Below are 16,314 nucleotides of genomic sequence, written 5' to 3' on the forward strand. Positions count from 1 at the left end.
TACTTATTTACAGTGTAGTGCAAACATAAGGAAAGAAGAAGATGATTTTAGTCTTAAGTTACTTGGAGCTTGATGAGATTGAGAAAGGTTTCCATTTTATCCCTCCCTACGGTGTGGCTGAAAATCATTCTTGGTTATACTCTCCTACAACCCCATGCCAAATACACAAAGAAATGGCCTCAAAATGTTATTTGGCCTATGTTAATACTAAAATTACCTTCATAGTATTGTTCAGGAGAAATTACATCTAACACATGGTCTTTGTATGAATTGAAAATTTCTATTCATTAGAGCTTTTAATATCTCAGTTTTATTTAACCCCGTATTATCTTCTGTCCATTTCTCTTTTTACTATTGTTGATCCTGACTGACTGATACCTGCTGGCTCTATTATCTTCCTACCACTCCAAGATTCTGGAGGAATAAAGTACATTATGCTTGTTATAAAGATGTATATTTCTAATCACATTTGGTCTCAAAATGCTTTATTTTGTTCACACTCTTTTGCCTTTCCTCCCCCCATCCCCTCTGGCTGAAATAATTTCTTTCTTCTGTACATTCTCAAGTTCATTTTTTTCCCTCTCTAAAACAATCTTGCACAAGTATGTCCTTTTCTGAAAACATCACTCTCTTTATGCCACCAGTGTGCTTTACAGTCGCTTCTCTTAATATTCTCATCTCAGTATATTGAGTAATGGTCTCTTTACCTGTCTGAGTCCCCAAATGGATTGAAGGCAGAGTCAAGATGATTTCATCTCCCACAATGCAGTGCACTTAGCAGACATTCAAAAAATAATTTGAAGTAGTGCAATAAAGAATAAGTAAATTTCTTAAAAACAATTAGGTTATTTTAAAGACTTGAGGATGGGAAACAGTCAACTATACAAACCTGCAGCCTGCTGCTCTATTGACTGTGTGTGGAAATGCCTGCCACTATGGAGGAAAAAGAAAGCTCATGGTGGTGAAACACAGCTCAATGGCCTATAGACAGGAACATTTGCTTCCGGTGGTCATATTCCAGGGCTATTCTGAGATCGTGTCCTCAACATGATCTCGATGAAGAAAGCCACACCAACTGGATGAGGTTTTCTCTGACCCTTTCATAGGTTGCTGAGTCTACACCAATACTTCTCAGCCTGATGAGAAAAAGGAACCAAATCATCCTGCAAATTCTATCCTAATATACAAATTCATTAAAAGCCTGGCAGGAATAATTATCCATATTTCAAAGGATTCTGTGATCAATCTAACATAGCATACATGAGAATGGATTTACTTACAAAGAAAATTGTCATTGTTGAGTTATTAGTAAAGGATGCTCAGGACCATCTAAAATAAAAACTTCCATTATCTCCAAAGTGATACCATGGATTATTATTATTTTTTTCTTTTTTACTTTGAGCAATGGATAATTCATGTGGGGATGTGAATCACACATACTCAGACTGTGTGATTCAAACTGCCTATAAGTTGAGGGATCCATCATTTTACTCAGTAGCATTTATTCTTCATGAACTGAATTCAATCCCTACATTCCCACCTTAATTTTACAAACATTTATTGAATATCTACTAGATGAGATTCACTGTTTAGGCCATTGGATCATTGAGAATGTTTAGGCAGCTGTTATAAAAAGCTCAACTATCTCTTTTTAAATCTCATATCTGTACTGATTTAGAGAAAAAACAGTGTTGCTAATAAGGCATTTACCTGATTGATGGAATTTGGAGAACTATGGAGTTAAAGTTTAAGGAGACAATTTTCATCTTATATATAGTAAACTTAAAACTCAGAATCAAAATTCTAAGTAAAACCAAAGTGTTGGCGGGGAGGCAAAATATAATAATAAAAATAGTGAAATGTGATATTTGTTGAAGTGTTTCAAAAATAATTTTTAAAAATATTATTTCCACCATGGAAGACATATTATAGCTCACATGTTGAAAAGGTAGAAATTGTTGTTTCTATACACATGGATATTTCATATTTATGTAGTTACCTATAGATAGATGCAGACTTTTTAAAATAGATAGGTAGACAGATAGGTGTGCATTTGGAATTATATTGATGAACCATCAGAATTATATGAAAGTTTGACTTGTTTTATCCACCAGTGATTTTGATCTCCCCTGAGCTATCCGCAATCTCTTTTCTAATGACTCTTAGTTATCAGTGATACGTATTTATTAGAGAGCTGACTTTTAATTAATAGTAAATAAAATAAGTTATTGGGTCAGAGCAAATTTAATTTCCTTTTGGAGTAATTCACTCTTCACTTGGCTTCATTCTCTATGCATTTTAGTCACATAGACAACAATTTAACAGAAGACACGTGGATTAGTAATACAATTTAATTCAAGACTGAGTTCTGACATTTCTAGCTTAACTTAAAAAATGGGAAGATCTCAATTTCTCAAATAAAAGCATGTGGTGCCAATGAAACCTCATACAAATTATATGAGGATTATATATGATAATATATACTCAAGCACTTTTTGCACGGTAAAGAACGATTTACACCGTTATTATATGTTTTATCACATGCACAGGGATTATATATGCCTGTAGGCAGAAACAGTATTTTATCCATCATTATGAATGCAGGTGTTAGAGGAGGCTTAGAAATGGAATTTTCAAATATATTTTGAATTCAAATATATAAAATTGTATGAAAGTACAATATTCAGCTATGAATATTTGTACATCGTTTTTCAACAGTTAAGATCTATTTACTTTTTTATCAACTGCAAATATTTGCCTCATTCAGCACAAATGGTAATATATTCCTAGACTCTCACACACAAGTAAAAGTAAGCATGGCTTGTGGTGCTTTACTGCTACCATAACCACACATTGAAAGGGACCAGCAAGCCTGGGGAACAGACCCAGTTCTTCTTAGGTCTGATAATTAACTGAAGTTAAGTATCATAGATAATGTTGTTTTACCTCTAGGGATTAAAAATGCTTTTGCTTTATATTTTCTCAGCTCAGATATTCAGGAGAAGAGTTATACATGCAAAAGAAGTACATTATTTTCTTTCACATGCAAAAGGGATGAGTAGGACAGTTTGTTGGCAGATGTGTCTGGACCTGGAAAGGTTCATGCAGATGGGATAATGGGGTATTCAGGTTTGAAACAAAATAGACTGAAAAAATTGGGTCAGGCTTTTACCCGTCATTGACAAAGCAGTTATTGTATAGGTTCAGTTTCAACAATTCCTCCTTTCCCCCAAACACCAGCTATTTTGGGCTGGTAATAATTCCCTGAAAATCTCAGGGCTTTTGAAATTGTCTCCAACCCTCTCTTTCCCTTCTTTTTTTCATGTTGTCAGTGTCTATTTTTTTCTTTTCAACATTTTACTTTCATAGTAGTAGATATTGCTTTTGTAAAATATTTCTTATGTGATTTTTTATATATTTTCAATATCCTTTCTTATGATATATTTTCATCCGTATTCTTCCAATGACTATTTCATGGTGCTTAACATTTATAAGATGATGCATAAAAGTTTTCTGGGAAAAATAAATTGTTTATTAATTAATCCTATTTATGAAGGTAACACTAGATTTCCATGCTTGCTTATCTTATTTATAAATAATATGTAATTGTTAAAATATATGTCATATAAATTTAAATTGGAAATGATGGTAGGTAATCTTTGTACCATTTCTGGTATTACAGAATCCATCCTACTTTAAAACCACTCATTAGGTTTTGGCTCCCCATTTTTTAAATGAATAACATTTTATCTAAATAACCATGAACTCTATTTTACCAAGTTTTCAGGAAGTAAGAATTGTTAAAAATTGGTCAAATGATTTACCTTAATTTTGTCTGACTGTTGGATTGTGAAGTTTTATTTAACAGGAATATTTTAATGCACATTTTATTATTCAGTATGTATGCATTCTTCAGACTATGAAATTCTTATTCACAAAACTCTTTGCTTTGGTTTACCATAATATTACTAGCCTTTGCTAGAGTGTTTCATTTATTATTTAGGTATTGATTTTCCCCTTCCTTGCACTCAATTTATGCCAAAAGTTTAATGCTTTAAAATCAGGGCATTAAGATATGTAGCTAAAATTTAAACTTTCTTAGGATTTTAACTACTTACCATTTTTGAAACGAAATAAAAAGTAACATCTGTTGATGTTCTAACTGGTGTGAGGTGATATTTCATTGTGGTTTTTATTTGCATTTCTCTGATGTTTAGTGATATTGAGCATTTTTTCATGTCTATTGGCGATCTGTATGTCCTCTTTGGAGAAATGTCTCTTCAGTTCCTCTGTACATTTTTTAATTGGATTGTTTGTTTTTATATTGTTGTTGAGTTGTATGAGTTCCTTATATATTTTGGATCTTAGACCCTAATCGGAGGCGTTGTTTTGCAAATATCTTCTCCCATTCGATTGGTTGCCTCTTTATTTTGTTGATGGTTTCTTTTGCTGGGCAGAAGGTTTTAAGTTTGATATAGTCCCATTCATTTATTTCAGCTTTTACTTCCCTTGCCTTTGAGGTCAAATTCATAAAATCCTCTTTGAACCCAAGATCTATAAGTTTAGTACTTATGTTTTCTTTTATGCAATTTATTGTTTCCAGGTCTTATGTTTAGGTCTTTGGTCCATTTTGAGTTAATCTTGGTACATGGTGACAGATAGCAGTCTATTTTCATTCTTTTGCACTTGGTTTTCCAATTCTCCCAGCACCATTTATTGAAGAGGCTATCTTTTCTCCATTGTATATCTTTGGCTCCTTTATCAAGAATCTCCTGTCCATATTTATGTGGGTTTATTTATGAGTTTTTCAATTCTATTCCATTGGTCTGTGTGTCTGTTTCTCTGCCCATACTATGCTGATTTGATTACTGTTGCTCTGTAGTATAAGCTGAAGTCAGGGACTGTGTTCCCTCCAGCATTGTTCTTTTTTCTTACAATTGCTTTGGCTGTCCAGTAGTTTCATACTAATCTGATGATTTTTTGGTTCTATTTCTTTAAAAATTCCATTGGGATTTAGATGAGGATTGCATTAAATCTGTGTATTGCTCCAGGTAGAATACACAACGTGATATATAGATGATATATTACAGAATTGTATATTTGAAACCTATGTAACTTTAGTAACAATTGTCACCCCAATACACTTTAATTAAAAAAAAAATGATAGAAAGATCCAGGAAAAAACAAAGTAACATCTGATTTAAAAAAATTACTGAAATTTTAAAGGTAAGAAGTACAATAGAAAGATGAAGAGAAAAATAATAGTATGTCAATAAATTGCTCCCAAAGAATACCACAAGCAGCAGTGTTAAAAACAATAATAATGCCAATTGCATAGTAAAAAGGAAAAGCATGGAGAAGGTCAAGAACTCAGCTTGCTTTCATTATGGGCTAGTAATTTTCCATTAGTCTCCCATACACACCATAGCCTTCAATGTATTTAGGAGCTGGATTATTCAAGGTATTGTAGCAGGTGGTACATTCTGGAAAAGATTTTGCTGTGCTTTGAATATGCAATTGATTGCTCTTTGCCTGGTAGGGCACACTTTCTGATCATGTTCACCCATTCATTTGACAAATATGTATGTGCCTACTCTATGCTGGGGACACAACCGTGAGACAGATTTTGTCCTCAAGGAGATTTCTGCATTGTGGGATTGCTTTTGCTCTGTTACCAGCCGAAACCAGTAATTAATAAGATGGCTTTCTGGCAAGAGGATGGGGTCCTCTGTTTGAACTAAACTAGTCATTCTAAAGGGACTTATACCTTGACATTGTCCAAAGTTTTCTTGTTGGAAGAGGTGGGGTTTTTTGTTTGTTTGTTTGTTTTCATGTCTGTGACACTCTACAAGGGTGGTTGTCAAACTTTAGTGGCTCAGATAATCACATAGGAAGATTGTTAAAAATGAAAATTTCCAAGACCCATATACAGAGATTTTGATTTAGCAAGCCAACGCCAATGTTTTTTTAGTTAGTACCTCAGGTATAAGCTGCAATTTGAAAAAGAAAAAAAAAAAAAAAAAGCAAACAAACCTTAATTTCAGACATTGGAGTTTGTGTGGGTTTTGAAAATGTATTTCTGGGTTTAAGCATTTTTGTTGTTTGTTTTCCCTCTTTATAGGATTTGGAAAATTTTTATCTTGTGCCAATTTCTTGTCTGGGTATGAGATATTTCTGTACAAACTTTGGGTTTTCTCTCTCTCCACGTGAATTATTTTAAAGCAAAACAAAATTGTATTAAAAAGAAGTTGAATATATACTGTTTTGATCACATAAAATATATTGTAGTAGCTGCAAAAGGCTGAAAATGAGAAAAATGTTACAGAGGAAAACCTCTAAGTCTTACTTTTTCAAGTAGGGCAGTGGTAGGAGCCAAAAATATGTCTCTCTCTCTCTCTCTCTCTTTTTTTTTTCTTTTTTTCCCAACACCTAACCTGCAAAGTCATGTCAGGTACAATAGATTTGGAATGTCAGCACCCTGATTAACCCAAGTTGTCTAAATTGTAATCTCTTCAAAGTGACTTTTCCCTTTCTATTGAAGTTCTGCTTTCTTCTCTATGGATGAAATCTCTCAAGTTTGATGTGTGACCTGGGTAATTTTTCTCTGTGGTCATACATAGATTCAGGTCAACTACAGGTCCTACAGGAACCTCTAGATTTATGTACAGTATAAAGTATCAGTTTGCTCAAAGATAGATCTTTGTGTAGATCTGTGACATTTCTTCCAAAGACAAGGGTTGCTCATAGTTTCTCTAACCTTGAAGAATTGAAAATTATAGGTGTAGGAGCTATTGGTCAAAACAGGGAGGGCTAGTATGTGAAGTATATAAACTTGCTTTGAAAAATACCCAAGAAAGTCAGCACCAGGTTTGCATTTAAAGCTATGTTGCAATCATCTTTCCTAAATTGTTATAATCACTTGGTGACTAAGTTTCACCAACTTAAATAGGAAGTGCAACATTCATTTAATAAGCTTACTTAAGTCAAAGAGATTTGAAATGCTTTCTTTTCAAATAAAACTTTCAGAGTATGTAGAATACTACATAGCGAGAAATTTCTGAATATATGCCTACATATTTTCTTCTATTTCTATTGTTATTAAGGCAACGAGAGCATTTACCTATGTTTGCCTAGTGATTAGCAATGTGAAACCAAGAAAAAGTAAATGTACCACCAATTCCACTACTTCTCAAGAATTTTACATGTATTTCAGTGAAATTTATTTGTTGTTTGTAATTCACTATATTTAACTCTACTTAAGTTACCCACATTGCTCTGTTTTTAGAGTGTTCTCTTCTAAGAGATAGTATTCTGGGAAATAATTCAACTTGTTTCAATCTCTAAATCAGTTCTATCTCAGCAGTTCTTAATTTATACTGAGAAAAAAGTAAAAAGTAATGGACTTAACTGAAGCATGAGTGATGTAGGTTAGATAGGAAGTGGAAATTTCTGACAACAGGATTTTAAAACCTTGGAATGAATTACAGGGGAAAATTATACAATCTGACTTCAATTGAGGTCTTAAAATATATAATTTACATTTTTTAGTGATGGGTCTAAGGTTTTCTTTACTAAATAAGGATACTTTTGAACATAAACCCAAGACCTATAGGATTCTAACATTTTTAGAAATTCATGTTTTGTATTTAACAGAAATGAATTTGCCCTGTTAGCTCCTATAATTGACTCTTCTCATGTATAGTTTAATAGAAATTACTGAGTTTGCAAGGTAACGGGATTTAAGCTGGAAAAAATTTAATGTTATTTCTGATATGCTCTTATTCAGATGACTGATTTTTCATTTTTTAAAAAGAACCACTTAAATGTCAGCATGACTAACGGGTTTTATAAATGATCATGGGAAAACCAGACATTTAGTATTTTATTTTTCTTAAATGCAATTCACATAAAGGAGAAATGCTCTATTGTGGTTCTTCTGAACCATAAAGAGTACAAATGTTCTACAGAATTATATTTGATAAGTAATTTAATATCCTAATTTTAATTTTAAAGCACCATATTAGAAACATATAATCAAGACATTTCCTTTGCTAGAATATATTTGTTAGAGAATAGGTACCCTTCTGAGATTCAAAAATTTGCAGTAAAAAGGGTGCTGGACAATCTCTGTAGCCCATTTAAGTTCCATGATGCTCTGATTATTTGAAAGTCCTGGCAGAGTCAGGAACTATGTGAAGAAAATTGGAAATTTCTAACATTCTCACTTGTCCCTCAAATATGAATACATTGCTTCATATTTGCATCTTAAAGATATAAATAAAAAGGCTTATCTAAAAGTAGAAATTGTTAATTGCCTATTCTGTTCAGAACAGAATGCCACATACTTGAGTTTATTGTTTTTGTAATTTGGAAAGTATAGAACTTAAGATAACTTAATCAGATCATCATTTGCTTAATTAAATCATCGCTTGCTGATAATTCAATGTGAAACTTGTTTTTCCTTTAGAATATTCAGATAATTAGAATTTTCCCAAAGTGTAGTACTTAATGAGTAGCTTAAATGCTCTAAAAGGAATAGTGAATTAAATGATGTATCATTTAGTAACAGAAAATGCAGGAATTTTATATAATCTACCATCTATTATACATACATATATATACATATATATATATATATATGCTATTGCAATTTATACATATGTATATATGTATGTATACATATATATGCATTGCAATTAATATATATGTATGTGTATATATATATATATACACACACATATATATATATGTAGCATTTTTTCAAATGTTAATAAACACATCCATAAACTAAGTCTGTATGGTCATATTATTATTTGGGTATGGTGTCTCGAGGTTGTGGGGAGCGAGGAGGGCGGTGCTGGGTTAAGAAAAGACAGTAGCCATGATAGAGTGAAGTGGGGCCAAGGGTCGTGAAGCCTCAAGGACTGGACGCGCCTAATTGGGCTTAGGCATTAGCTTTTATTAGTTAGGTGGGGAGATGAAGTTTGTCAATCTCAAGATCTGTCAATCCTATACACCATAATAGGAAACTGATACAAACAAATCACCCTTGCCTGCAGGCAGCAGAACCTTAAGTCTCAGGATGTCTGTACTTCCACAAGGGAAAAAACCTTTGTGCATGTGAATAGATGGAGAGCACATCATTGAATCTCTTCCCCTGCAGGTTTTGGGAAGGAATGCAGCCACAGAGACAGAGGCTTTCCTTAGCCTGGGGAAGGTGGGGGGCAGTGCCCACCTCTATAAACCCCGTGGGTTCTGCTGTTGGTGCCCACTGGACTGCGTCTGGCTTGAGTTGTTCCCCACCGCCCCCCCAGTGGGGAATCTTAATCATCATTGGCTGACCAGCCATCTTTTTGGGGCCAAACAGGAAGACATAAGGTGCAAGCACAAAGGTAAAGCAAAGTCCATGAAAGGATCTGTCTCACAGACTCCCCTTTCTTTGGGGGCAGGTACAAGGAGACAGACAGGTAGGCTGCTGCGTGGCGACAGTATGATATGAGTGGGATGGGAAAATGGACCAAATAAACACACATACACACACACATACACACACACGCACACACACACATACACACTACTGCTAACAAAGGAGTATGAAGTTCTGGTGATACAACTGATTTCTCAGAATAACTTCATAAAGTCATCTTATTTTTTATAAGCTTCCAGTTTATGAATTATTTGTTTCAAAGTTGTTTATGAAGGCATTTTAATATTTCAGGAATATACCTTTTTAGGGAAGCAATGCTATAGATGGTGCTAAGCTACCAAATCAACCCACAAGTACTGAATTACTTCCATTCTGAGTCTAATTGTTTTACTGGAACAAAAAGACAAAGCTGCAGAGATTTTTAATTCAAATGCACTGTCTGTGCGAAGAATGATAAATTAAGACAATGAAATCAATTCAGGTAATAGTTAATGAGCAAGGCATTGTAGAAATGATACAAGAGTGGTTAAGAATCAAGGTCCTAAAAAGAGGTGATAGATAATCTGTCCTCTCCAAGCCAGAAATCTGGGTGTTTAGAGGGAGGACATTGCAATTAATTATTGGGGTAATCCATCACGTGTAGGACAAGGTATAATATAAATTGCAGGAGACTGTTGCCATTATATTTTCATCAGAAATGATGTGTTATTCTCACACAGTATTTAGAGTTACCTTCCACGTTTTGTGTGTATGTGCGTTTGTGTGTGTGAGTGAGTTTACCTTTTACTATATTGCTCTCCTATCAGGTGAATAAAACAATTTATCAGGAGTCTAGAGAATATATATTCATTGAGCTCTGAGACCCTGACATGTTTATTTTTATCATCTTGCTCTTCAGAGAAACTAAGTAAAGCTTTGTTGTAATTGATCAGACTACTGGGATTTTCCTAATTTATCAAAATTCAGAGGAAGCCTTGAACAACTCACTTAGCTCTTTTTGTTAGCCCACATACCAGCCAGAGACAGAGATAAATTTGCTTTTGTTGAAACTGTGGACAACTTAAATCATTGTGTCTGCTGGAGGGCAGCCTCCGATGTAGGCGGCACCTTCTTGTTTGACAGTGAGGTTCCCAAGAAAGACTTCCCGGGGGAGAAAGTAGAAACAACCAGCCAAATAAAAAGTTGTAAAGTGCTACTTTAAATATCAACATTCAAACATTGCTTTTCAACTGTAGAGCTATCACACAGATCCTTCAAGGACCTTTGAGAGAGGTTAAGATGCGTGGGATTCAATATTTCACTGGTACTCTGTTAATATCTCATGCTATAGAGTGTTTAAGATTTCTTATGATTATTAGAACTGCATGTATAAATCAGCTTATAGGTGTTCTTTAACCTGGGCATGAGTCCTTTGTCAGATACATGTTGCAAATATTTTTTTTCCTAGTCTGTGGCTTGCCTGTTCATTTTCTTACGTCTTTTGATAAGCAGCCATTTTTAAACTTGGTGAAAACAAGTTAATATTTTTTTTTTCTTTTATGCCCAGTGAAATGCAAATTAACCACAATGAGACATGACCTCACACTTATGAGGATGGTCATTAACAAAAAAGAAAAGAGACAAGAGTTGATGAAGATGTGGGAAACTTGGAACCCTATTATACTATTGATGGGAATGTAAAATGGTGCAGCTGCTATGAAAAAGAGTATCAACATTCCTCAAAATTCTAAAAATAGAACTACTATGTGATCCAGGAGTTTCACTCTGGGTATTTGTCAAAAATAATTGAGATCAGGATCTTAAGGAGATATTTACCTCCATGTTCGTTGCAGCTTTACTCATAACAACCAAGATGTAGAAACAAACTAAATGTCCATTTATTGAGGAATGGATAAAGAAAATGTGGCATACACATACAATGGACTACTACTCAACCTTAAACAAGAAGGAAATCCTGCCACATGTGACAGCAGGAATGAACCTTAAAGATATTATGCTAAGTGAAATAAGTCAGTCACAGAAAGACAAACACTACAGGATTCTACTTATATGACCTCATATAAAATAGTTAAACTGACAGAAGCAGAGAGTAGAATGGTGATTTCCAGGAACTTGGGGGAGGGAACAATAGGGAGTTTGTGTTTAACAGACACAAAGCTTCAGTTATGCAAGAGAAATTCTAGAGATCTGCTATATAACATTGTGCCTATAGTTAACAGTACTGTATTGTACGCCTAAACATTTGTTAAGCAGGTAATTTTTATGTTAAACTGTTCCTACTTTAATTTTTAAAAAGTATGGCATAATTTGATAAATATATTTTTACAGGTAGTCATTAGATAAATTTTATAATTAAAAATCAGAAAGAAATCTAAAATTACATGAAAATGAATAGAATACTAATTCAATTGCATTCATATAATTGATTAGTGCATAGTCATTTAAAAATGAACCATTTATTTAAAAATGTCCTGTTTATAAAATAAGTGGTAAAATAATGCAGATTATATTATGCAATTGAGTTTGAAAAAATAAAATAAGCACACACACACACACACACACACACACAGTGCCAAAAAAGGTATACACATGTTAAGAAAGGAAAACATGTATTAAAATTGTAATACTCAATATATACCGATAACAGAGGATGAATATGACATGTGTATATATTATATAATGTATATATATAATGTGTATATGTGTGTATATATATATATATATATATACACATATACACGTATATATATGTATATATACATATTTTCATTTATAACTTAGTTAAAAATTATGTGTCCATGCATGTTTGGGTCTATTTCTGGACTCTATCTGTTATTGCTTTATTTGCATATCTTTACACCAGTGCTACCAAGTCTTGATTATGGTTATAATATTTCCAAAAAGAAGTTATACTAGTAGTCATAAACATATGGAAAGATGATTAACATTGCTTTCATCAGGAAAATATAAATTAAAATTATAATGAGATATGACGCACCAACTAGAACAGCTAAAGTAAAATGACTAAAAATACCAAATGCTGATAAGGGTGAGAGTACAACTGGAATTTATACATTGCTGGGGAGGATGGTGTCAAATTTTCAAATCACTGTGCAAAAACATTTCTCAATTTCTTATAAAGTTAAACATACACATACCTTATGTCCCAGCAATTTCAATTCTAAACTTTGGAGGAAAGAAATGAAAATGTATGTCCATTGGATGCATTCAATATAGCAAAGCATTGGAAGCAACAAAAATATCCATCAGTAGAATAAATAAATAAATTTGTCTATTTATACAATGCAATACTACTTACAAATTATATGGCACAAACTAGTAATATATGCAAAACCAGATGAATCTCAAAAGCATTGCACTCAGTATTGTCATATATGTTTTACTTTTAGCCATTTTAATAGGTAAACAGTGGTATCTCATAGTTTAAATTTGTAATTCTCTATTGATATCTGTTGTTTATTTGCCATGTGTATATCTTCTTTGATGTGTTTAGATCCTTCGTTCATTTTTAAGTTGTGTGGCTTGTTTTCTTATGGTTGAGTTTTAGGAGTTCTTTGCATATTTTTGATACAAGTCTTATATCAGATATGTGATTTACATTTTCTCACAGTCTGTGACTTGTTTTCTCATTCTCTTAATAGTCTTTTGCATAGCAGAAGTTTTTACTTTTAGTGAGTTCCAACTTTTCATTTTTTATTTTTTTATTTTATTTCATGTATGATGCTTTTGGTGCTTATTTAACAAATCATTGTCAAATCCATGATCCCCTAGATTTTCTCCTACACTATCTGCTATAAGTATGAGTATTCCAATGGTAAGGATCTCCTTTTTATCTTTCTTTAGTAGTTATCATCAGGAGATTTGACCTTGTTCCTTTGCCTTGCTCTCCCAGAAGAGGAACTTTGGGTTATAAACCAGTTGCTAACTCTTTACTTCACTGGGATGTGTATTTGGGGACTTTGGAGATTGGGAGGATTGGGCCAAGGAAGGTATCAAGAGCTTCGGGGAAATTTAAAGATTCCAATAAGTATGAGAATTACCTGCTGTTATAACATTGTATTGATTACCCATATTTTCTTTGTACTCATATATTATTTTCCTACAACAGATATATTTTTCTACATTGTACACATTGTGGCTGCTGATCGCTTTTGAATCACCCAGTAAACCCCTTTTATTTTTTTCTAGGAATATTGACAGATTATGATACAATGAATGAATTATATGTTTTGGATCAATAGAACTCTATTCCTACCACTTTCAAAAAATTATATGAATCTTGTACTTTCTGACTATATGAACATAACCTAGGCAACGTTTTGATATTGCACGGGTGAAATGGACATTATAATACCTTCCTTGCAGGATTCTTTCAGGGATTAGAGAGGATGTAAAAAACATAGACTAATGCTGACACATATCAGTCATGACTATTATAATTGTTAGTATAATATTCTCCATTATCTGTGTAGAATGCAATAAATTTGAGTTTGTCCTCTTTGAAACAGGTTGTACAATCAGGTTAGTTTTAAAAAGTTATTATCTGGAAGTTATTTTCCCAAAAGTAATTCTGTCAAAAAACAAACAAACAAACAAAAAACTCTCAGTCAATACAGAAAATTAGATCAGTATAACATTAGAATTGGAAGATCAGAGGAGGAAAATATTATTTAATATTTTCTAGTTCTAATGTTGAATACGGACCCTATTCAACAAGTTGTAATTGTAGGGTTATACTAGTTAACTCAAATTTCAATAACAGTGGCCTACTATCTGCGTAAGAAGTTAAGACTTATTTTGATCAGGTAGAAAATAAAATTGGAATGATATATTTGCCCCTCTTGAGGAACAGATTGAGTGAAAAATAAAAAGAAATAAATTTTAAAAAGTCAATAGAAAAATTTTCTGTGCAATGGCATAAATAGCCACGAATTAGATCAATATTAAGTTCTATCAATGTACAAGTTAAAGATTAGAATACCTGAGCCTACATTTGTTTCCATGGGCTGCATCTTTCATCAAAAATCATCAAGCCTTTATAACAATGGTTCTTAGCTCTGGGTGTACATTAGAATCACTTGGGGGAGTTTTGAAACACATGATTTCTAGGCCTCAAAACCAACCAAGTAAATCAAAATTTCTGAGAGTGGAAACCCGGCTTGAGAATTTTTACATACAATCCAGGTGTAGTCAAGTTTGAGAACCAATGTGCAGTCAAGTTTGAGAACCAATGATCCAGTGGTAAATTAATTAATAAATAACCCAGTTTCATTATCATCTGTGGGAGAAATGAATTTGCATACTGTACCTCCAATATCTGATTGAAAAATATCAATTTAAGAAATGTAGAAAACAACTTGCGCTGGGGCTCTCTAATTTGTAGACCTTGCATTTTTTTATATTCCTACTTCAAAAGACTCTCTGTCTTATGAGTTGTACTGGAAGCTGTGCGGTTATTTCCTGGGAGAAATTAGAACAAAGTTGTCATTTTCTAAGACATTTTAAAAATCCCCAATTCTTCAAACTGTGTAAATTGGTAGACTATGCTAGCAAATATGCAAGGATGCTCTCTAACAGAAATACCTTAATCTTTAGTTCCATGATCCCCGAGCTCTGAATTTGTATACACTGACAGCACACACCACCTTAACGAAAGCACATGTTTTTTGGGGAAGGACAATCACTACCTCTTTCTACTGGGTAAAAACAAGAGGCCCCCATGGGGGTTGAAATCATAATTAATCATAATCTAAACAACAGAAATGGTGAGCCAAAACTAAAGAAAGCAAAAAAAAAAAATCATTAATAAGCTTTAAAGTTAAATGGAAAAAAAAAATCTGAGAGATGACTGTGAAAAAGCGTAACTTTCTTCAAAAATCTGAGTGGCCTTGAAATCTACTTTTTTAAAAAGCACATTATTTTTATCATTGGAATTACAAATGAAGTTTTGACATAATGGGAATGATGGAGGCAATTATTATTATAGTCTTGAGGCCAAGAAAATGTCTTCATTTCATACTAAAAGGGGAAAGTAGCAGTCACTAAATACAACACAAGTCAGAGTTTTGTACCTATACTTGAATACGTATAGGTTAAAATTGGAGAAGCTCTGTGTTGGGCTCTCCTGAGTCTTATTATGTTTATATTACTAAAAGATGTCTTCAAGACATTTAAAATATTTGGAAAACATTTAAAACAAGTTGATAGAAATCCAGTAAGCGTTGCCTTATATAATGCACACAGTAAGACATTAATATTCACAAGCCTAATATTGATGCAACTACTGATGGAAGGAATCCAATAAATTGAGATTTTAGTGTATTGCAAATCTGTGTTCTTTCATGAGGAAGCTTTGCTCCTGACAAATGGTGTTCTAATTACATGTTCAAAAGATTTATTTCTACTTTTACCTTTTTTGCAAGTTGCTCCCCAAACACAGCTATTGCTTTCCCTAAATGTTAAAAAATTTGCATAACGATTTGACAATTTGCTAACAAAATTACAGAATAAATGTCATAGGAAGAACATACTTTTATAATACCTGTAACCAGGCCATATATTACTTAATGAAAAGTAATATTTGGCAAAAATGTGACAAATTTGGAGGGTAAAAATCAACAAAAATGAACTTTTATTTCCTAAAAGGGAAACTTTAAAAGGCAATATATTAGAAGTTTACAGAACTGAACGTAGGCTGGAAATCCAGGCTCAAATCCAACTGACAGCACATGGGAGTGGAAGTAGAATCATCACAATGTTCTTAAACGGGAACACCCAGAAATAATGTTACCATTAGCATCTGCAACTATATTCAAGCCCAAGATCTGAATTCTAGGAGAGGTTTTGCCTAGGTCACATTATGTACC

This window comes from Rhinolophus ferrumequinum, chromosome 14 (assembly GCF_004115265.2).
Source record: "Rhinolophus ferrumequinum isolate MPI-CBG mRhiFer1 chromosome 14, mRhiFer1_v1.p, whole genome shotgun sequence".
In the NCBI taxonomy this organism is placed as follows: domain Eukaryota; kingdom Metazoa; phylum Chordata; class Mammalia; order Chiroptera; family Rhinolophidae; genus Rhinolophus; species Rhinolophus ferrumequinum.